This window comes from Tenrec ecaudatus, chromosome 3, assembly GCF_050624435.1.
Source record: "Tenrec ecaudatus isolate mTenEca1 chromosome 3, mTenEca1.hap1, whole genome shotgun sequence".
NCBI lineage: Eukaryota > Metazoa > Chordata > Mammalia > Afrosoricida > Tenrecidae > Tenrec > Tenrec ecaudatus.
The window spans coordinates 29,340,155-29,365,500 of NC_134532.1; the positions used below are offsets into that span (position 1 = coordinate 29,340,155).

The 25,346-nt window shown below is 41.4% G+C and overlaps 1 long non-coding RNA gene across 1 annotated transcript in view; it reads left to right on the forward strand.

Annotated features, from left to right (window-relative positions):
* Nucleotides 1–24,483, forward strand: part of LOC142443324 (uncharacterized) — a 43,321-nt gene extending 18,838 nt beyond the window's left edge. The window contains exon 5 of the long non-coding RNA XR_012783507.1: nucleotides 24,362–24,483. This is a non-coding gene — a long non-coding RNA (uncharacterized LOC142443324). The remainder of the gene's footprint in view (nucleotides 1–24,361) is intronic.
* The last annotated feature ends 863 nt before the right edge of the window (nucleotides 24,484–25,346 follow it).

Sequence of the window (25,346 nt, forward strand, 5' to 3'; positions counted from 1 at the left end):
GTCTCCCAGCAGTGAAGTACAGGTAGAGCGGATGCATGTTGATAATAACGTCTATAAGGGTCTATAGGAATAGGTAGGGGAAGATCGGGAGGGAAGCGGGATTTGGGGAGTAACTAATGAAGATGGGAGGGGGTGGGAGCACTAGGACAGATTGTGATTGCATAAACCATCTTAGAGGCAATTTACCTATGGCGGGGCAGGGGACGATGCTCTAAAATTGATGTGGGGCCGATTGTAAAATTCTCCATGACAGGATTTTTGAGTAAATAAATTATAAACAACGTGAACCATTAACATCTTAATGAAGATATTATAAATGATATCATAAGTGATGTCACAGATGAAAGGGCATAAATAAAATAAGAATGCCATGAAGAAAATTCTGTGGAGACCAAGATAATGGAAAAATAGAACAATTCCTGACAATAATATTAAATATGGTTAAACAAAATACCAAAAACACAGAAAACAAACTACTGGAGAAACGCAACCAAAATAAGATACAAATTGGAAACACAATTCCATAACCCACTGGCAGCAAGTGAACCCACACTCACAGTGACCCTCTAGGACTGAGGAGACTGCTCCTTAGGGTTGTTTCAAGCTGCCAGAAATCTTTTTCTTTCATTCAGAAATTGACACATTTTCCTATGAAATATGTATTATAAAATATATAAATTTTGAACTCCCTTTTGAATGTGCAACTGTATTTTATAAAAGTAATTTTTAAATATTTTCAAAATAAAAATATTCTAAAACATTTGTTTATCTATTAAGATCCTTTAATATTGTCTTAAAAACATTTTATGAGCATTTATTTCAAACATCATACTATTCTATAGTTCAGTCATATTAAGCAGTGTTGTACAATCGTTACCACAATCCGTTTCAAAACACTGTTCATTTTGAAATCTTTTATGTTAACTTCCCTTTACCTGCCACATCCCCTGCCATAGCCCCCACAACCCTTATTCTCATTATTGTCTCTGTAGATTCACCCATCCTGGGGTTCAAAAATTTTTAAATATAAAAAAAGACCTAACCAGGAGTCAAAAAGATTACCAACAATGACAAAATACAGTATCAATAAACCTATCTCTGGAAAAAAACCCACTGAAAATATTAAAAACCAAATCAAGCACAAAGGGTATCAAAAGGGAGATCAAATGATAACGTTTTAATCATTCAAGTCAGATTTGCCATTTTAATTTAGTCCCTTCTCCAGTGTTCTCAGTCTGAGCACCAGGTTGTTCCCATTCCTCAATTATGGTTAGAGGGAAGTTTCTGGAGACTTATAAACCGTGTAAATCCTGTAAGTGTTTTGAGTTTTCACTGTCACCCACAGCTTTCTGCACACCAGAATCTCCCAATTTAAGCCATGATATTCTTCCCCCTTTGGAGTTTAATGATAAAATTTACAATCCTGGGACATCTTTTTAGAGCCTTATAGCTCTCCCTTGGATTGCATGTGATTTTGAACTACTATTCTTGTACTTAGCATTCCAATGTAGCATCCACTATGGTATCAGGGAGAGTATATTTATATATCATCTTTATTTATCATTTTATTACTTATTTATTACACTTTGTTTTCCTAATTTTTGATAGTCATATAGTTAAATTTAATAAGAATGGTATATGTATTGAATTTTATATATTAAATAATTTATCACTTTCGAATATAAAAAACTATCATATATAGTTATTTTTGTTAATTACTGGGCTAACCAGAATTAGTCTAAATGTTCTGTACCTCACTTCATCAGGGATGTTGCTGGGAGCTTTTGAGTCAGTTTTACTCACCATAACTGTGCACCAGAGAAGAAACACATGAACTGCCAAGTCTTGAACCATCCTCACTTGCTCCTGAGTTTGAGACCATGTTTGCAGCCACTCTGTCTGTGCATCTAACTGAGCATTTTCCTCTGTTTTGCTGACACTCTACTAAACAGGATGTTCTTCTCTCGGGACTGGTTCCCCAATAACATGTTCAAAATATGTGAGAAGTCTCACTATTCTCAATTCTGAAGAGAATTCTTAGATATTAGTCTGGAATTCCCTCCTCTCGTGACACATTTGCTATTATTAAAATCAAAAGTGTCCTTCCAAAGAATGTGGACTCTTTATGACTCCAAAGAGGAGTCTCACAAAGGACTCCGCCAAGCAGTGCACCTGTTCCCGCTGTCAAGGGTCTCCATATGCTTTGTTTCTGCATCAAGGGAGACAATGGGTAGCAAGCATCCCTGAAGACAAGTCACAAGTTTAGGCCCAGAAGTCACCACAATTATTTTCTCAGACCTAGAGATCTTTAGTCAATCACTACCCACAGCCCACAGGGAGCAATGCAGAGAGACATCTCCAGAGACCTGACCCTTCAACAAACTTAGATTAAGAGACAGAATGAGAATGATAATGTTAACCTGCTTGTCAAGAAAGAAAAAGATCGTTGATGACAATGAAGGATCAGAGTCAGGTTTAGTATTTGTACTGCTACAGAAAATGCTAATTCCTTATTTCAAGCCTTCAGTGAGGAGAGAATTTAGAGAAAAAGAAAAGCCATCCTTGGAGATGCTGAGAGCTAAGAGAGGAAATCCAACAGGAAATCCTCCGTGTCATCCATCTGGGCTTGTCTAGGGCTGGGTGTCTGTGCTTTGAGGGTCCTGCATGCCCCCTCCTGCCCACTGTCTTCCCTGCAGGGGTGGTTTGTGTCTGGGCTCACACTGACTCCCCCTCACTGTGCTGCCTGCACAGTAATACATGGCTGTGTCCTCAGCAGTCACGGAGCTCAGCTGCAAGGTGAACTGATTCTTCGATGTGTATCTGGTGATGGAGAGTTGGCTTTGGAAGGACGGCTTATAATATGTGTCACCATCATACCATATGTTTCTCATCCACTGAAGCCCCTTCCCCGAGGTCTTGTGGATCCAGTTCCAGCTGTAACCAATACTTGTGATGGAGAAACCAGAGATAGTGCAGGTGAGGGACCGCTTCTGGGAAGGCTTCACCAATCCTGGACCTGACTCCTGAAGCTGCACTGGGACAGGACCCCTGCAAGCAAACACAGATGGTCCCTGTCAGTCACTTGAGGTCAAAAACATCCCCATAGACCCAGGTCAGATATCTGAATCTCCTGCCTTGGGGGACTGTCACCAGGCACAGAAGAACACACAGCAATAGTATCTTCAGACCGCAGCCGGGCTTTCCCAAGAGACCTACACCCGTGTCTGCAGAAAACTGATAGCTTTCCCAGACCAATGGTGAATTTGACCTTAGTGTCTGAAGAATAATTTGCATATGAGGGAGCCCTGTCCTTATAATCAGAAAGTAATGGAGATCAGACTCCCCTCTTCCTTATGAGCCCATTGTAGGGTAACTGTTTGCTTTAACTCATATGCATGTTAATCTATAATGAAAGAAGGTTTTTCTCAAGAGGTATGTGGGAAAAGTCAAAGAATGCCCAGAATTTCTGAGCCCAGTGTTCTCTCCTTCCAGCCCCTCTTTGCCCCTGCCCTTCCTTGGGTTTCTATATGATGTTTGTTTAAAGCATCTTCGGTCTTCACACTCTCCAAGACCCATTTTTTCCTGTACATCCTGACACCTCTTAATTAACCTCCTCATAGTCCTTAGTAGTTTTCCATGTGTGAGAGTAACATCTTTTAGAAACACGAATACCAAATTTGTTCCAAGGATTGATAATGACCCAAAGGTCCAACTCTTCAATGAAGCCTTTCAGCTCCAATTCCCACCCACTCCACCCTTGAGGAGATCCCCTCAGATTTCTGGGTTCTGAGAATCACTGCAGCGTCCAACAGAAATTCATGCAAGTCTGAGGTAATGAATTGTGGTGGAGGGTTCTGTTCAGTCAAAATTCTGCAGTTCAGAAAAGGGTAAACCAGTTGCTGGGCCTGAAGAACAGTCTCCACTCCTAGCTCTGCATTTTATTTATGCACACATAATCTGAGGACTCTGAAAGAATGTTTCCAGTAGGAGTAGTCCTGCTACTAATCTTATTTAGCCAGGATTTTTCTGACCTTGGGCCATGGTCTTTACCAACCCCACCACTCCTACAAGCAATATCCACACTACATCCCAAAGCCTGATGAATGAGGTCAACCTCAATGTAAGTAAAGAGATTCAAGTGCCATAACGTCTCAGGGAAGAATGTGCCACCAAGAAAAGTTGGTCTTCAGACAAGTTAATATTTTAACTGTGTAGTGTCTAAAAATGTAAGATTCTGAATAGACACCCCCACACACACACACACACCTTTGTTTGCTGGAATATCCAAAATGATGCACAATAAGTCGAGTCTTGATTTCAAGTATAAAGATTCAGTAGAGCAGTAGATGGAATATAATCCTTTCAGAAAATAATCAGAGTAAAACGAAAAGCCAAGTGCAGTATTTTAGATCTTCAACAAAAGGACATTTTCCTGAGACCCAGTAGGCACTTTCCACTAAAGTTAGGTTCATCCATACAACTGATCCTCAAAATTTAGAGAATGAGCTCAGACACGCTTGTAAATGTCCCTTACCCAGGGGGCTCTGGTTCAATCGAAGTGTGAGCATCTCCAACCAAGGACAACCTCTCCATTTGTGTTTTGGACACAGCCCCATCACAAATGCTCATGGATCTCACCTTACATTTATTCCCTAAACTCAAGGATTGTCTAATTTTTGAAAACTGTTCATATTACTGACTCTAGAAGGTGTGGCACTATCTCTAACCATGCAGTTTTAGAACAGAAACCCCTTCACATTCTTTCTACATAATGTTGCAGGTTCAAATAAATGGCAGCCACTATAATGTCTTCATAATTTATGAGTCGTTATTTACTTATAACTGGACTGCTAGAATCTAAAAGTGAGTCCTTGGTTGAAGTCCTAAGTCCACGTTTCAGTCCATCTTTTCAATGCAAAAAACTCCATTGTCATTTGTTTAAGATTTAAGCTAGCATGAATAGAAGCAGAAAGCAAAATCAATGTTACTATTCTTTAGGGTTAAGGAGCCTTACAAGTTACAGCATTGATTATAATATTCTGGTAACTTCAAGAAGACCAAGTATGCATTACACGGTACATTCCTTATCAGAATGAAACAATACCAAAATTGACTATAACATCCTGGTTACCATAACATGATTAACTACACCGTTCAGATTATCACATCACAGGGAGCAATATTGAATCAGAACAAATGATATATTGAAGAATAGTCAAAACTAATTGTAGTGTCCAGAACCTATGGAAGCACATGCTAAAATTAATCACCAGCAGAGAATTTCCCATAAGGGGAGGGAGAACAAGAAGACCAATTAGCAGTCAACTTTCTGAGATAGGAGGGAGGAATGGGCAAGTTACTTAGCAGCTTACAAAAATGGAATTTCTTTTGCTAGTCTGCCTCAATAACAAAGTATAAAATATTGTCCCCAGACTATGTTTTGAGACCACCCATTTACTGAATTAGAATCTCTTTATATCTCCAAATTAATATATGTTTTTCAATGGGGGGAAATCCAAGCATTCAGTATTGGTCACCTGGACTTCTTTGGGCCAGAATTTGCTGAAGGGAATAAGCAAATGCTTTGAAACGAATACACATGATTTTCACCAAAATCCAGGGGTCCAAGCACAGGACACTCTAGCATTTTTCGTTTGGAGATCATTGTGTCAGTTCCCTTTTCATATGCACACTGGCAGAGCATCACTTGATCCTGTTCATTTTACCAAGCCCCCATCTCACCATCTGCTCTTGGTGGTTTTCTAACCGATTTAAGCTTGAGATCGTGATATAGCTGCACAAGAGTTCAAGGAGTTCAAGCCACTTCCATCTCTGAATTTGACTGCCATGATTGTCTCAGATAATTTCATAGCAGTGGTTAGTAGGGGTCTCCTTAAGTGACACCCTCATGACATTATCCATGTGCACATCACTTTCCTAACAGGTTTGGTACACATGTTCTCAATGAGCTCCTGAGTGCTCCCTGCACTCCGAAGAAGCAACACATTGAGCTCTTCTAGACTCAGATTTCTGGGTTTGCTTTGCGGTCCCCCATCTCCTGGTTTAGTTTTGGTCAATCACTTAGTCAAGGTACACTGTATCTCTCAAAATTCTGAAAGGTGGAAATGATAGAAAATATGTCCAAGGAAAATGCAATAATATTTTCCCTGGTAGTCTATTGTACAGTAAATAGACATACAACTCTGCAGCTTAAAATTACAGGAGCTTTTTGCTTTTTATTCATTGCTTGAGTTCCCTTTTTACTCTCTTGATGCACATAAATGTCTGATTTTAGAAGGTCACCCTCATCCATGTTGTCTTCTTTGTGTGTGCTTCCTTTGCTCTGTTTTACAGTGTATGAACGTCCTGCAATGGAGCCACTTAGGTGTGTCCCTACTTCCTTATAAATGGTCTCTATAGCGCAGGGATTGACATTCTGTCTTTGATCATCTTGTGTTTCTATTTTTACATGAGCTGAGGTTTCAGTTGTCTTTCATGCTTCTGAGGGTGACGATCCAATTGTGCCGGCATCATTGTTGAACAGAATGTCACTCTCCCTTATAAAGTCCCTTTGGCCTTTCGTGAAGATCAGTTGTCTGTTGTGTGGATGGATTATTTGTTATTTTTCTATTCTGTTCCATTGGTCAACTTACCTTTCACTGTACGAGTACCAGGCTGTTTTGACTGCTGTGGCTGTGGAATAGTTTTCAGGTTAGTTTGTGTGAGGGCCCCTACCTTGATCTCAATCTTTTGGGGTCCCTTGATTATCCTAGGATTCTCCATATAAAATGAGGAACTATTTCCCATTTCCTTAATGGATTAATTTGTCATTTGGATCACAATTACATGGTATTTAGAGACAGTATTGTGTAGTTTTGATATATCCTTGGTGTTGAGTATCCTTTTCCATGAACATGGCAATATTGAGAATGTGAATGTGAACAGACTTGCATTGGGAAGCATAAACATTCCTGAATCATATCATCTTGATGAACAAGAGACACAGAAAATAGATAAAGACAGAAAGAGACTTCAGACCAGTGCTGAGTCTGACCTGCACACTTCCCACTGACGAAAGGAGGCACATTCTGCTTTAATGTGGTTCGTTCCCTACCTAGCCGGCTGCATAACTCTAACCTGGAACTCAATGTCACAAGTGGGGAATTATATGGAAGCCTCTGCTCTTTGTCCTTTCAACAGCACATCACCATCTTTCTCTTCAGGCACTATTTGGAGAGTTTGAATAACCAGTCTTTCTGATCCAATTCAAAGTCTAACCTTTGACAGCACCCAATCGCTCCACTTCTCTAAATCACATTACATTTGGAGCTCTGAGTTTCCTTGATTATCTTCTGGACCCTGATTCTGAGACCCACGTGGCTGAGTAATTTTCATCCACACCAAACAGAATGACTTTTGTACAGAACGTTTACTTGTTATAATACAATTATTGTAATGTAGAACATTTCAGGGATAGGCACTGCATGGTATTAAAATAGAGAGATTCTCTGAGGGAAACGAAGAGATGGAGAAGAACACCAATACCACAACAGGAAAGCAGCCCTGAACCTCTATCTGCACCTGCTCCTGGACCTGAGACCTGTGCTCTGTGGGTCTTGAGCGCCACCTGGGGACCTGTTTTCTCCCTGTAGGGGAGCTTGTATCCTGGTTGAATCTGAATTCTCCTCGCTGTGATGGTAGCACAGTAACACAAAGGCATGTACTGGAAATTCAGTCTGTTCGTGCGCAGGTGAAACATGTTCTAGGAATTGTCGTTGGAGATAGTGAATTGGCCCTTCACAAAGTCTTTGTGTTATATACCACCACTACCCGCAGATACTGATGATTGAGACCGACTGCAGGTCCTCTTCAGAGTCTGGTGGACCTACATCATGACTTAGCTACTTTAGGGCAAACTAGAGGCAGTGCAGGAGAGTCTCAGAGGCCCCTTAGACTGTCCCAAGGTGCCTCCATACTCCACTAGCTGCACCTCACTCTCAACGTTTGCAAGCACAGATATCCTGGGCAGGAAAACCATCACACATATTCACCGTGTCTCTCACTCACACCCAAGCACACAAACTGGTTCTTGACAAAAAATCATCTCTTAAAATAGCAACAAGGAAAAACCCCTTTCAGCACAGACTCCATGTTGTATGTGTTGTGCTCAGTCATGATCACTGAGTGGGGACTCCTGAGAATCCAGGAGCACTTCCAGAGCTGCAGGGTTGGGATCGCGTTGGCTTTCATCGGCAGAGCAGTGGGGGATTTGCAATGCCCACTTACTATATTGCAATAAATGGAGTTGCATGACTTCTGAGATCTGAGGATTCTGTTCCTAGAACAGATCTGAGTGTTTTAGGTGTGAAGGGCACAATAATAATGTCATTAATATAATGTATTATGTGACATTCTATAGTAAATTGTCATCACACATTAATCCATTTTATTTTTCTATTTACACACAAAATGTGTGTAAATTTATATCTGATTGATAGGAATAATAATATAAACAGAAATGTAATAAGTGTATTTGTTATATCTTTGAGGAACTCTCAGTGTGTGTTTCTTCTTAATAGCCTTTTAAATTTTGGAACAAAAATATTTGGGAAGGTGAATGATCAGGGTTTTAGGGTGGATGAACAAAAGTTTCCAAATTATGTTCCCTTGCTATCCCTTGCTATCCTTGAAAAATAAATAGATACAAAGTCATGAAGGATTTTAAAAATAATAAATACTTGACCCAACTTCTTTTTCTCACAAATGCAGTTTTATATCTTCTTACAACTTTTTCATATGAACCCTGATCATCACCCTGAAACCTATTTGGATTTCTACATGATTACTCTATAAAATAGGTATCCCAACAGAAAGTCGACCAAATTATTGGGCAATTAAAATATCTTCTTCCCACTAAAGCATTGTGTCCTGGATGAAGGCAAGATTGGAGTTCACGGTCATGTTGTGGTGGTTGTTGTGGATAGGTGCTACTGAGTCAGTTCTGACCCACAGTGACCCTGTGAACAGCAACAGAACACTGTCTGATACTGCACCGTCCATATGCAAGTTCCTTTGTCTTGGGGACAGATAATTAAGGACAAATTGGGGAGAAATTTCTTCATAAGCTATAAGAGGAAAAACCAGCACTTTAAAATGCATGGTCTAGGAGAAATGACAGAAAAGGTACCAAAAATATAACGAAGCATTTCAAAATATGCTTATTTGTCTTTTTTAATTGACAGAAGCTCAGGCTTTGCTTCTGATCCTTTGCAAAGCAACATTGAAATGGAGTAGGAACATTCTCTGGTCACCTCCCCTTCATGTCAGAGAAGGCTGAGTTGGGACAAGCAACTGCAGGGTGTATCTCCCAAAGGAAGCACAGAACTGCATGCTGAGATTTTCATGGTAAAATGTGACTCAGCATGCTCAGTGCAGAGTATAGGGGAGATGCCATATTGTCAAAGAGTGACTTGAAAAATTCTTAAGGATGAGATATGAAAAGGATGACCCAAGAGGGGGAAAAAAGCACATAATGGTGTGGCAGGAGGCAGGGGGCAGGGCTTGTCAGGTTGCTGTGAATCAGAACTGGATTCAGGAAGGTACAGCAATGAGCAGTTTGTTGTTTTCTGTGTCATTCACCTTAGGACCTGCCATCAGGGAAAATGTTCCTGTGATGGAATCTTCCAGTGCCTCTCATGTTGAAAGTCAATGTGGTAAGATTGTGAGGAGGAATAAATGTAGATAGAAGGGAACGTGAATATCCAGGGGTGAGGAGGAATCCATTCTTCTTGGAGTAGAGCAGAGAGGGAGCAGGATTATGAATGGGAGGTGGGGACAGGAGTGGAGTGCTAGAAACTGTGATAGGGGAGGGAAGTCAGTCTTGGAGAGGTATGCTATCACAACGCTGCTTTGGGGAAACTGCAGTCTGGTTCATGACTCCTGGGGACCAAGTGGTCCTGTGACCAAAAAGATGCACTTCACCCAAGCCAAGCATTTTGTTTATAGTCTCTGAATATAGTCTTTATTCAAATCATTGAGGTTTTTGAAAATCATGTTATGAATTAGGATCTGGTATCTGGTTTTTTTTGAGTTTTTTTAAAAACGTTTTATTAGGGGCTCATTCAACTCTTATCACAGTCCATACATATACATACATCAATTGTATAAAGCACATCTGTACATTCTTTGCCCTAATCATTTTCTTTTCTTTTCCTTTTCTTTTTTTACATTTTATTAGGGACTCATACAACTCTTATCACAATCCATACATATACATACATCAATTGTATAAAGCACATCCATACATTCCCTGCCCCAATCATTCTCAAAGCATTTGCTCTCCACTTAAGCCCTTTGCATCAGATCCTCTTTTTTTTCCGTCCCTCCCCGCTCCCCCCTCCCTCATGTGCCCTTGGTAATTTATACCTCGTTATTTTGTCATAATCTTGCTCTATCCGGAGTCTCCCTTCCCCCCCTTCTCTGCCGTCCCTCTCCCAGGGAGGAGGTCACATGTGGATCCTTGTAATCATGTTCCCCTTTCCAACCCACTCACCCTCCACTCTCCCAGCATCGCCCCTCACACCCTTGGTCCTGAAGGTATCATCCACCCTGGATTCCCTGTGCCTCTAGCCCTCATATGTACCAGTGTACAACCTCTGCCCTATCCAGCCCTGCAAGGTAGAATTCGGATGATGGTAGTTGGGGGGAGGAAGCATCCAGGATCTGGGGGAAAGCTGTATTCTTCATCGGTACTACCTCACACCCTGACTGACCCATCTCCTCTCCTAAACCCCTCTATGAGGGGATCTCCAGTGGCCGACCCTTGGGCCTTGGGTCTCCACTCTGCACTTCCCCCTTCATTCAATATGGTGTGTATGTATATATATATATATATATATATATATATATATATATATACATATATACATATATATACATACATATATTCTTTTTTTTTTTTTTGCATGATGCCTTATACCTGGCCTCTTGGGCACCTCGTGATCGTACTGGCTGGTGTGCTTCTTCCATGTGGGCTTTTTTGCTTCTGAGCTAGATGGCTATTTGTTCACCTTCAAGCCTTTAAGACCCCAGACACCATCTCTTTTGATAGCCGGGCACCATCAGCTTCCTTCGCCACATTTGCTTATGCACCCATTTATCTTCAGCGATCCTATCATGGAGGTGTGCAGCCAGTGATATGATTTTTTGTTCTTTGATGCTTGATAACTGATCCCTTTGGGACCACTCGATCACACAGGCTGGTGTGTTCTTCCATGTGGGCTTTGTTGCTTCTGAGCTAGATGGCCGCTTGTTTATCTTCAAGACTTTAAGACCCCAGTCACTATCTCTTTTGATAGCCGGGCACCATCAGCTTTCACCACATTTACTTGTTCACCCACTTTGGCTTCAGCAGTTGTGTCGGGAGAGTGAGCATCATAGAGTGCCAATTTAATAAACGAAAGTATTCATGCATTGAGGGAGTGCTTGCGTAGAGGCCCAAGGTCCTTCCGCCACCTTAATATTAAACCTATAAATGTAGACACTTAGATCTATTTCCCCATCCTCCTATATATATTTGCATGTACATGTCTTTGTCTAGACCTCCATAAATGCCCCTTGACTCCCAGCTCCTTCCTCCATCTCCCTTGACTTTCCTCCTGCCCCACTACCATGCTCCGTCCCCACCTGGGCTACAGCTATACCTCTTCTCTACGCAACCTTACCCTTGGTCGTTCCCCATCAGGCCTGCCACTCCCCCCTCACTACCATTTTGGGTCCCATGTTGTTCCCTTGTCCCTGTGTTTATTAACACCACTTCCTTACCCTCCCCCCCCTCCCCCACCCGGGACTGTCTGTCCCCCAGGAACTGTCTGTCCCTTTGTTTTTCCTCCAGATAGTTCATCCAGCCTGTCCTATTCAGACGGGCCTGCCTGTGGAGACACTAACATGCATGAAAACAAGACAGAGGAAAACAAAGCAACAGTATGCAACCAGACAATAAAACAACAAAAACAAACGCCAAGCATTTTTAATGGCCCTCCTATGCATGCTAAAGTTGCACATGGAAAATGGAAGACCAGAATGGAATTGACACATTTGAATTTTGATGTTGGTTAAAAATATTTAAAGTACCATGTCCTAACAAAAATATTCATAAACTCATCTTCAAAGAAGTCCAGCCAGAATTCTTTTCAGAGGAAAGCATGGTGAGACTTTGGACATATTATCTGACAGACTTGTCTCTGCAGAAGGCCCTCATGCCTCGTAAAGTAGAGAGGCAGCAAAAGGAGGAAGACCCTTGAGAAGATGATGGACACAGTGGCTCCAACAACAAGAACAATTCTGAGGATGGCACAGGCTCGGGCAGTGTTTCATTCTCCTCTACACAGGGTGGAGAGGAGTCCGAACTGATGGACAACTTCTAACAACAACAGCAATATTGCCAAGGGTTCGTGGGTGAAGGTTCTGATCGATTTATGTGCCCAGGAAGAGTGCCTATCATATGAGAACTCTCTCTGTAAAAGGGCCTAATGCCCTTGGGCTGCCCAATTTTCGTGTTCTTCAAGAAGCTGTCTTTTGGCGTATGGGGGTCATGTGGCAATGAACAACCAGGACAGACACCAAGGGCTCTTCCTGCAAACTTATCCTGCAAACTTATCCTGTCTTGAGCCAGAAGATGAACTTGTGGACACTGAGTCAGCCCATGGTACAGAGGGCACACATCTCAACCTAAGGAGCAGCTTTGATGAGGACAGTTCTCTCTAGAAGAAGGCACAAGCCCAGCTGTAGGAGCTGGATGCTGCAGCCTGTGAGAAACCTCTGGGTTGCAGGTGGAGGCAACAGCGACATCTGCCAGCACCTGGTAAGTTACTGGGCTGATGATGGAGAGAGAAATTTATTCAAAAGGATCCAGAAGAACAGATTCCAGAACTTTATTTTCCTGGTTCATTCAAACTTAATGGTGAAATGTCTAACCCAATACAATAAAGCACATTTTGAAACTACAATTATTCACTTTTGAAAAATGTACATTTTCCCTGGAGATTTTATGTACAAACATATTGAATGGAGATCATCTTAGTTCATATCAGTTCTTCATAAATTCCTATCAACTGGACAATCATGTAATCAGGATCATTAACTCTGCTTCACTGGATACTTGAAATGTTGGACTTGGAAGCCTTGCAAAAAAGGTTCTGGAAGCTGATAATGTCGCTGAGTCCATGGGAAAGTGCCCTTGGAATGACACTGCCCAGAGTGACTCCAGTTATTTGAAGGGAACTTTATAAATTTGCCTTCAAGGAACCAAACTGTTTATTGGGAAGATGAAGGGATGAGCTCAAATTCACATCAAGGATTGCTGGTGGTGCAACAGGTCAAACATGGGCTTGGTATTATCTATAAGTGTTTGTGGTTCAAATCCGTCAGCTACTCCTAAAGTGAACGGTGCATCACGGTGCTTATTTTGGAAATGCCCTTTCAGAGAGGCGGGGAAGCACTGCTCTCCCATCCACTGATGTGAGACAGAAATGACTCCAGGGCAGCAGGTCAGTGGGAGGGAATGGACTTCGGACCAGTTTCTGCATAATGTTTAATACAATGGCAGAGATGTAAGCTCATTAAGTTATTTTTAATTTTACCAGTAAAGATAATCGAGATACCTATATAATCTCCCCCAAACCACTACCTCCCAGCTGTTCCTGATTTTCCCTTGCATTATAATGGTACATATTCATCATCAAAAACCAATATTGATACATTGTTATGAATTAAAATCTATGATTTGTTTGGATTTCCTTAAATCTTACGTAAGATACTATCCCTGCCATGGGATCCCATACAAGACATCGTATTCCATTTAGTCATCATGCCCCTTTAGCTTGCTCTCTAATGTGACAAATTCTGAGAAATTCCTTTCTATTTTTAAAATTATCTTGACAACTCTGACAGTGTTTGCCAAGTTTTTATTTTGTTTTTGTTTTTTGTTGGTTTGTTTTGGAGAATAGCCTGATTGGAAACTGTCTATGTTATTGTGACAGGATATACACTGTCACAAACTTAACAGTGTTAATTTGACCTTGATCACCTGGCTGAGGAAGGATTTGTCAGAGTTCTCCATTATGAGAATGCTCAATGCTGCCCCAACTAAGAAGTACACTATTGAAGAAGCCAGGTTTTATTTTATTATATATAATAATAATATGATAGGTATGATATAATTCGATAGTTAAAACATTCAGCAGAGTTGTACAATTGCTATGACGGTTTCCAAACATTCTTTTTCTGCACGGCCTCCTTGACATTGTCTCCACTTTACCCAACACCACCATTGTACCCCCCTCCTCCTCCCAAAACCCTCATTCTACTTGTTGTCTCTATACGTTCATCAATCATAGGATGCAAATAACAAAAAATGGAAAATATACAACAAATTCAAGAAGGTGACCTCCAATGACAACACCTCTGAAATATATTCAAATATGGACAAGCACAAACCAAAGCAAATACCACGAACCAAAAATACAGAAAATGTAGGACACCAGATAAGGATCAGCCTCATCAGTAGAGCAGGCGAATCTACTGACAATGTTGTAACTGTTCAAGTAAGATTGACGTTTTTGATCCTTTATACTCATCTCTCCAAAGCTCTCTGTTTGGGAACCACATTTCTCCATCCCTCAATTGTAGATAGAGGGACTTCTCTGAAGACTTATTTCCTATGAAGTTCCACAAATGAATCTTGGGCTACCATTCTCAACCATCACAATTTAGCCTTTGATACCAGATCCTCCTGCAACTTCAGATTAAATAGTTTACCATCCTGCAGTGACTGATGATGGTGTGCTTCTTCCATGTAGGCTTAGTTGACATCTCACTTAGAGGGACGCTTGTTTGGAAGCAAGCCTTTAAGACTCCATATGTGAAGAAAACATTCGAAAGTTTTGTTTTTGTTTGTTAGCTTGTTTGAAATAGAAGTTATGAAGGCAGGATGGGGGCAGAGGGCTATGGGTCACTGTTTGTTCATAGAGGGAAAAAGAAGAGCAGAGCAGTGGGAAAACATAAGAACAGCAAGCAGAGCACAGAGCTGGTGTGATTTTTCTCCTAACACCGGCTCCACACACCTGGGTATGAGCTCTGACACTTGGGTTCTGGGCACAACCTTCAGCCTGAGCCTTCGTCAGCCTGCAGCGTAGGCTTGTGTCTGGGCTCACACTGACTTCCCCTCCCCATGTTTCTTGCACAATAATGCACAGCTGTGTCCTCAGCAGTTAGTGAATTCACTTGCAGGGAGAATTGGTTCCTGGCTGTGTCCCTAGAGATGGAGCTGCGACTCTTGAAGGAAGAGCTGTAGTAAATGTTACCACTAGCACAAATCTCCCCAGTCCAGTGCAGCCCCTTCCCTGTGCGCTGGCAGGTCCACTCCCAGCAGTAACCACTGGTGGTGATGGAGAATCACAGACTGTGCAGGTGAGTGACAGGGTCTGTGAGGGCTTCACCAGTCCGCCCTCTGACTCCTGCAGCTGCACCTGGGACAGAACACCTGGGAACAAAGAAAACCACAGTGAGTTCCAGACAGACCTACCGTGCCTTGTTCTGATCTCTGAAATCAGGGACAATCTCACCTGGGACTGCAGCCACCGGGCAGAGAAGGAGATGCAACCACACCGTGTTCTCCTCTCGGAGGATCCTGCCTTGCTCACAGACTCCAGTCCTCACTGAAAGCGGCACTGACCTGCCCAAGCTGAAAACCCTCCTCCCTCCATGGCTGAGTGATTTGCATGTGGGGATTCAGAAGTGATACAAGAATAGTCTGTAGAGAGAACTCGGTACATCAGCTGCCTTTGAATACAGTTGTTCCTGTGTTTCCCTGAAATTGAAGTGGACCACATGTAAAGAGAGGCGGAAATCCAGGGGAAATGATCACCTCCCAGCACTTCCATTGCTTCTCCTCAGGCGATGCTGGGGGTTGTGTAGAAGATGCAAACACTCAGTTTGGAACCACTACAGATTGTAGCGCACAGCCAATGACATTCTGAATGTCACACATGAGGAAGGAAGCCACGCGCGGGAGAAATGCCCACTCTCCACTCAGATTCTCCTGCACTCCTGGCTTTGAGAAGTTTCCCCAGTGTGAGAGATAGCTCTGTGTGTCCCAGAGACCTAAGGACAATGTTCTTTCCCTGTATACAGAAGAGACTAACTTCCTATGGATAGGACAATATCTTACTTAGGGTTATCTACTGCACATCTCTAGGTTCTAAGTTCCATTGTAATGGCTACACAGAATTCACAAACAAGTTGTAATGAGGCAGGGACAACTCACTGCTCCAGAGACAAGAGGCCTCAAAGAAATGCAAAAAGCCCCTGCCATGGCTAACACACCTTCCCTCCACCCTCCACTGAGATATGCTTACCTGCCTTTTTTAGCTTCTGTCATCCACTGGCCTGCCAATCCCCAACAACCTCCTGTGAGTAATCCCTTTCTTGTAAAAGTCCGTAAGACCCCAGCTGTGAAGGCTGTTTCTGGATACGCACCCACTGAGACAAGGGTGGCCACACAAAGTTCTTCCTTTTTTGATATAACCCGATTGCTCTTGGCAACTCCTTCAGCAACTCCAGGAACAGTAGTTCCAGTTAGAAATGTCACTGAGGTCTTTATCAGGACATGTTACAGTTCCGTCGAGTCTGCTGATACCACTCAGTTACAAATATCAGACTGAAGGCATTCCGCTTAAGCTCCTTGAAGCACCCAACTCCAGCAAACCTCATCCAGAAGGCACTCCGCGCCAGTTTCTACAGTCAGCGAGCCCAACTCTCTGAAGGAGTCCCCAGAGACAGTCCAGTCAGCAAGCCTCCTGCCCAAGAACAGTCATGTTCATTTACTCTGTGGATTGGGAAGTGCATCACGGTTCCACGCCCTGTCTCTGATGGGATAGCTGTCATCTGGATTGGGGAGGTCCGCTGTGCAGGGATCACAGAACTGGATAATTCCATCCATCCGAGACTTGTGGGTAATGCCATCCTTCCTCCTGCTTCTCATAGGGCTCATTTTATAGACAGTGGGATCTTCTCCAGGGAATCTTATTCTGAAATTACTCAGGTGAACCCCTTCCTTATTGCTCCCCCACATTCCTACAAGACCCAAGCAGGGAAAGGTCATTTTGTGGGACTTAGAAACATGTCTGGAAGAGTCACATTAAAGATGTCATTTCCCCTGAAAATGTAAAGAATTTCAAACATATTTTCCTAATGACAGCATCCAGGAACTCAGCTTTCTGTGTTGCAAAGTGTTGAAAATGTGATTATTTTGAAAGTTAATATGTTTCCAAAGTAGGAGTATTTTGATCCCCTCCTTCCAAATAAATGAATTATTAGTAAACCTCAGTTGCATTCAGAAATACGTTTTAAACAAAGTAATTTTATTAAGAAGAATTACATTGGTGACCGGGATGATGTATTCTCTTGCACCGAGTAAGGCGGTGTGGCTGGCACCTGAGGGTGGAGAATTCTATGAAGTAGGGCAGGGAGTCAAGTAGGCGTCAGAGGGAACTGAGGTCTGAACTGTCACGTGGGAACTTAATCCTGGACCCAGCTAGTTCCACACTCATACTGAGCAAATCGTGATACCCACGTTAAACCATGCTCTGAAATTTAAAAACAGTGACGATGGCTCAAGAAACGGTCCAAAGCCTCTACTCAAACACTCCCTCAATGCATGAATACCTTCTTTTATTAAATTGGAACTCTATGGTGCTCACTCTCCCAACACAACGGCTGGAGCCAAAGTGGGTGAACAAGTAAATGTGGTGAAGAAAGCTGATGGTGCCCGGCTATCAAAAGAGATAGTGACTGGGGTCTTAAAGGCTTGAAGATAAACAAGCGGCCATCTAGCTCAGAAGCAACAAAGTCCACATGGAAGAACACACCGGCCTGTGTGATCGAGTGGTCCCAAAGGGATCAGTTACCAGGCATCAAAGAACAAAAAATCATATCATTGACTGCACACCTCCATGATAGGATCGCTGAAGACAAATGGGTGCATAAGCAAATGTGGTGAAGAAAGCTGATGGTGCCCGGCTATCAAAAGAGATAGTGTCTGGGGTCTTAAAGGCTTGAAGGTGAACAAGCGGCCATCTAGCTCAGAAGCAAATAAGCCCACATGGAAGAAGCACACCGGCCAGTGCGATCACGAGGTGCCCAAGGGACCAGGTATAAGGCATCATGCAAAAAAAAAAGATATAAGTGTGTGTATGTATGTGTATATATGTGTATATGTACATATGTATATATATCATATTAAATGAAGGGGGAAGTGCAGAGTGGAGACCCAAGGCCCAAGTGTCGGCCAATGGAGATCCCCTCATAGAGAGGTTTAGGAGAGGAGATGGGTTAATTAGGGTGTGAGGTAGTATCGATGAAGAACACAGCTTTCCCCCAGATCCTGGATGCTTCCTCCCCCCAACTACCATGATCCGAATTCTACCTTGCAGGGCTGGATAGGACAGAGGCTGTACACTGGTACATATGAGGGTTGGAGGTACAGGGAATCCAGGGTGGATGATACCTTCAGGACCAAGGGTGTGAGGGACGATGCTGGGAGAGTGGAGGGTGAGTGGGTTGGAAAGGGGGAACTGATTACAAGGATCCACATGTGACCTCTTCCCTGGGAGAGGGACAGCAGAGAAGGGGGGAAGGGAGACTCCAGATAGGGCAATATATGACAAAATAACGATGTATAAATTACCAAGGGCATATGAGGGAGGGGTGAACGGGGAGGGAGGGGGGGGGGGAAAGAGGACCTGATGCAAGGGGCTTAAGTGGAGAGCAAATGCCTTGAGAATGATTGGGGCAGGGAATGTATGGATGTGCTTTATACAATTGATGTATGTATATGTATGGATTGTGGTAAGAGTTGTTTGAGTCCCTAATAAAATGTAAAAGAAGAAAAGAGAAAAAAATGATTAGGGCAAAGACTGTACAGATGTGCTTTATACAATTGATGTATGTATATGTATGAACTGTGAAAAGAATTGTATCAGCCCCAATAAATTGTTAAAATAAAAAAATAAAAAAAAAAGAAAGAAACGGTCCAAAGAAGTCTCCTAGAACCCTACAAGTACTGATTTCAGTTACCAGGTAAGCAAGCAAGAACCAAGCTTTAACAAGCTGTTAATCATTGTTCCAGAAGACAAACTGCAAGTTACCATCGAAGTGACAGAAGAGTGGCATAAAGCCAGTTTGCTCATTGATGAGATCAAAGACAGCTCAGAACTTCCACGTGCTTTGACAGTGGCTCATAGTATCAAAGAATTTCCACTTTGCTAATGATGTGTATTTTATTGGTTTGGCAATATACATCATTCTTGTATAAGTCTTGTATAAACTTTTATAAATATACGTGCAAAAAGTCCTGACCTTTGATCAGTGCAACAATTTACCGACGATCCTTTAGACCTCCATCAGGGACAAGGCCTAGACAATTACACTTGGAGGGACAATTGCACTTGTCCCACTGAAGAAAGATATAAACAAAAATATGGTCCCACAAAAGACCGGTGGGCTATTTGGTTTCGCTGTAGGTCTCCTGTAGAGAATGGTTTCGCTGTAGGTCTCCTGCACTTGTTCTCTACATTCTGCAGATGTAAAGCCTCTACTTGGGCTCTTTTTCCAAATTAGGGATGATTTACATTAATCTACACTCCAAAAAATACAGTGAAAACAAAAACTTTTTTGAAGACCTAACAAAGAAAACTCATTTTCTACAATTCATGCTATTTTGTCAAGTCTGAGAGCGCCCAGGTGCAGAATATCTTGCACCAGAGAACCTAAAATATAGACGTTAAGAAATACTGTGCTGCAGGTCTATCTAGATAAGGCGGGGCTTGAAAAGCCTTACTTTCAGACAAAAGCTAAACTTGATCATGGTGGATCGGACCACGGCATGATATGATACTTGGCCAGTTGACTTACCTCTTGATCCAACCAAAATTTGCTCCAGGGTCAAATATTTCTCACTTTTTCCACAACAGAAATTTCTTGTCCGAATTTTTAAGTATGGAGGGTGGTCTTTTCTTTCTTACCCTTTATTTTAATTTTATATTATTTTAATTTTATTCTTGCTGGGTTTTTTTTGTTTTCTAGTATTCTAATGGGTTTCCAAGTTTGTAAATCACAGAAAGATTGGATGCATAGAGACAGTAACTGATATAATGGTTTATGAGGCGCATGGGGCATGGAGTAGTAGGTAGGATAAAGTGATTTGGGGAGCAAACAATGAATGTGGGAAATGGGAGAGAACATATAGATTGATTATGTTGATATATATGTATGTATTCATATACATACGATTCTTTTAAAAAGTGATTTAACTAAGTAAGTGTATGCTATGTAGATATTATATCAAGAAAACTACTTTAAAAAAGAAACAAAGTTGACCAGTGGTTACAATGGGTGAAGGAGAAAGGGTTGTTCCTTTTTTTTTAAAGGGGTGTTCCTTATGGGACATTTAATTTATATTAATGGTGGTGAGATAACTTGGAAAAGGATATCAATAATGATTTTAAAACATGAAGCATATAATCAAATACACTGATTTATACATATAATGGTTGTTGAATTGGGGGATTTTTTATTGTGTATATTTTTCCAAATTAAAATTTTAATTACATAAATAGCAATGAATACAAGGAAGAAGAAATTTTTTGAAGCTATAGTGATGATGACATAGTGTATGATTTTTCTTGATATGGTTGAATTGTATTTTAATGTGCATGAAATTACAATAAACCGGTCTTTTTAAAAAGAACCAGAAGGTCATCTATCACACAGACTTTCAGTTTAGGGTTTTGATTAACAGGCTATGGCTCATGGCCCAATGCCTGTCTTTGTAAATAACATTTTATTAGCATTTAGATATGCCCACCTCTACTGTCTGCTATTGTTTTCCTATGCACTCAGTAGAGTTGAGTGGTTTTCTCCAACACTATATTAAAAATGGAATGCTAAATTACGTGACCTTAGTAACATTAAAAATAACAAAACCATCATAGTTTGAGAGAGAGAGAGTGCCCTTGAGAAGAAAAGGGCTTATGAGGGAGGGGGAAGCGGGAAGGGAGGGGAAAAAAGAAGACTTGATGCAAAGGGCTTAAGTGGAAAGCAAATGCTTTGAAAATGATTAGGACAAAGAATGTACAGATTGCTTTATACAATTGATGTGTGTATATGCATGGATTGTGATAAGAGTTGTATGAGTCCCTAATGTTGAAAAAAAAGAAGAAGAAAAAGAAGACGACCAAGGTCTGATCTTCAGATGTCTTGGATGACGTTTAAACCGTATAAAAGTTAGCCTGAAACTTTTAGTTTGAAGTTTCTTGTGTTAAAGTGAATAGTTTCTCCCATGAGCCCAACCTTTAGATAACACTTGTTTGATTGCAGCACATTCCATTAAGATGTAAATAATAAGCAAAATAAATTTTCTTCTCTTCCCTTGATGGTGGCTATGGTAGCACTGCCCAAAAGCATCCAGACCTCCCTCTCCTGAGTCTAAACAGAACAACATAACTGAAAGGCTAGGAATACCTTCATAAAACTCTTCACCTAACTAGCAACAGCCAAACAAGTGTGAAAGCACGTCCAGAACCACTTCTCTTTGCTTTGTTTAAGCGTGAAGTTTTCAATCTGAAGAGGAAGACCTTACACATGTGTAGCTGAAAATACTGATAAAAACCTTTTGCAGGAAGGGAATGAACAACAAGGGAATGTGATGGACATTACATATAGTTAACTGCATATGGGAGCCTGACTATATTTTCACAAACCTTGACAATAATCCACCAGTCTATAGGAGTTAGCTCATTATCAATTCCCTAGGGAAAACACAGTGTATAAAACAATATGCTGATATGTATGGTCATATTGAACATGTCCATCTATCCACAAAAAGTTATGAGTCACACAAAAGAGGAAGAAAAGGGTCATAATGTATGAAACAGCAAGGTGAGACTCCCACTGGACATAGAGATGGACACTATAAAGTAAAATATGAAACTCAAACTAAGTAGAATAAGAAGGAAATAAGGAAAATGTCATTACATGTGTTATAAATAGTATGATAAGGACACAAAGAAGATGACCTAATTTTAAAAAGTAGGAATTTATTTTTTGGAGACAATTATAATATCAAAATAAAGAACAATTCTAGACAATAATGTAAAATATGTTCAAGGAAAACAAAGGATACACAGACATAAATATAATGGAGCAGAGTGCAGCTCAGACCCCTTTCTTCACCAGGAGTTCTGGAGTCACACTGCCTTCTCCCCGCCTCCTTTCACAGTGATGCATGTCAATGGCCTGGGCAGCAATGGAGCTCAGCATTCAATAAATTTAACTATTAAAGGGGTCTTGTGTACTCAAGACATCAGAGTAGTAACATAGTCTGTACTCTCCACTCCATAGTATATGGACTCATCGCTGATTAAAAGGATCTACAGACGGAACAGGTGAGGCATAACGTCTATGAGTTTTAAAAATCCTGGTCCAACTCCTGTAGTTACACCTGGAGACAGTGAGGCAGGTGCTGAGATAAAGCATTCAAAAAAGCTTCATCTTTCAGTCTTCGAACTATTCACCTATGAGAGCTCCCCCCGAGAAGAGGAAGAAAGTGAAATATTCTCAGGAATGTGGTCCATGATTCCCAGTTGTATTATCCAGAGTGAGTAAGACCTAAATTTAAATAAATACATTATGAGACTCTATCTGATGGATTATGTGGAGATTGCATGTGAGTGGTACCTTTGTAATAAAGTTAAAAAGGGGTTCATCTGGGGTGGGAATGTTGACTTTCCTCAGAGAACACAGTCCTGTCCATGACTTCTCCATTCATCAAGACCAAAGTCCAGTTTTTCCAGGCCACAGAAAATGATGTGGAAGATGGTTGAGGAGGTAGACAGGTCTTAGGATTGAGGATGACTTTCTTTTTTTTAATTAGGGGCTCATACAACTCTTATCACAATCTATACATACATCAATTGTATAAAGCACATCTGTACATCTTTTCCCTAATCATTTTCTTTTTTTACATTTTATTAGGGGCTCATACAACTCTTATCACAATCCACACATATACATACATCAATTGTATAAAGCACATCCGTACATTCTTTGACCTAACCACTCTCAAAGCATTTGCTCTCCACTTAAGCCCTCTGAATCTAAAATGTGTCAGACACACATTTTCTGCATTAGATCATGGGAACATTATTAGATATTCAAAAATTGGAAAATCAGCTAACTCTAGCAATCTTACTGATTTCAGCCAAAAGTGGTTCCAATCCAATGTTTTCTGTAAATAGGAATGGCTTTTGTGAGTCGCTAAAAAGGAAGAACGTTTCTTTGACAACTACACTGCTATGTCTCCTCAAGAGCCATTCTAGTGTAGAAAGAGCACCTGCCACCCTAAATCAGTTTACCTTAGACATGGAAGTAGCAGATCAGCCTGTGGGACCACGAGGCGTCAAAGGGATCAGGTATCAAAGAACAAAAAATCATATAATCGTAAATGAGGGTGCATGCAAAGTGGAGACTCAAAGCCCATCTGTAGGCAACTGGACACTCCCTTATTGAAGGGTTGCAGAGAGATGAGCCAGTCACGGTGCAGGGTAGCAACGATGAAACTTATAACTTTTCTTCTAGTTCTGAAATGCTTCCTCCCTCCTCTATCATGATACCAATTCTACCTTATAAATCTGGCTAGACCAGAGATGTCCACAGGTACAGATAGGAACCTGAACACAGGGAATCCAGAACAGATGAACCCTTCAGGACCAGTGGTGAGTGTGGTGATACCTGGAGGGTGGAGAGAAGGCAGGGTAGAAAGGGGGAACCAATTACAAGAATCTACATATAACCTCCTCCTTGGGGAATTGACAACAGAAAAGTTGGTGAAGGGAGATGTTGGACAGTGTAAGATATGACAAAGTAACATAAATTATGAAAGGTTCATGAGGGAGTGGGGAGGGAGGGCAAAAATGAGCTGATACCAGGGCCTCAAGTAGAAAGCAAATGTTTTGAGAATCACAATGGCAACTAATGTACAAATGTGCTTGACACACTGGATGGATGGATGGGGGATTGTGATAAGAATTGTACGAGCCCCCAACAAAATGATTTTTAAAAAAGCCTTGTCTCTTAACTTCCAATGAGAATTCTGGATGTCCTGCTTCTGCAACAGGTCTTTTTGAAGATATTATTATTATCATTATTTGTTTTAAGAGGGACAACACTAACTTCCCTTCTATCTCTTCATTCAGGAACATATCACTTAACCTGCTCGTTGTTTTTTATCCATCTTAACATACAGCTTGGTGGCACTTTTGAAGACATCACAGAAGACCACATTTTATTTAGTCTACTAATCCAGAGACCAAAAATCTGGGATGATTTCCAAGATCAGCCCCTTCAAATGCCTTGTGAATAACTGCCAGCCTGCCTTTAGGAAAACACAAGTAGGTGATGATACTGGTATTATATACATTGAGTTTGTGTTCAGTTAAACTAGTAAAATTCAGAACCATGAAAGGGAGGAAATCATGTGCTTCAGTATTCTCAATCTCTCTTCAATTCTTACTTGTCTGATTCATAGGCAATCCTTTTATGAATATCCTGTGTGAGAACTTTGTATGAATTTTTGTAACCATAAGTTTTCCAGGATATAAGTATCAATGGTGTTGGTTTCAGCATATTTGTTAGTCTGGGTAGACTAGAGAAACAAATTCATAGACACTCATGTGTATAAGAAAAAAAACTTTATATACAAGAGCAATTGGGTATTAAGAAAACATCCCCACTCACTCTCTCTCTCCTCACTAACTCACTCTCTCCTCACTCACTCCTCACTAACTCACTCACTCTCTCCTCACTCACTCACTCACTCTCTCCTCACTCACTCACTCTCTCCTCACTAACTCACTCACTCTTCTCACTCACTCCTCACTCACTCTCTCCTCACTAACACACAAAAAAATAAAAAATAAATAAATGAATAAAAAGAAAACATCCCAGCCCAGTCCAGATCAAGTCCATACGCCCAACATTAGTCCAGATGTGCAATACTAGTCCATAAATTCCTTGTTACACTCACACAGGCAAACAATGATGGATGCAGGAAGATCACAGGCCAATGGGTGGAAAGTCTTGTGAATCCAGTGGCAGAAGCACCTCAGTGCTGGCAGGGGTCTCCCCATGGCTCCTACAATTCCCAGGGCTCTGGCTCCATCAGCCTTTCCCCATGTGGCTTGTCAAAAGAGATGTCTAGCGGGGGTGGGAGGGGAATGTCCCACCCCGGC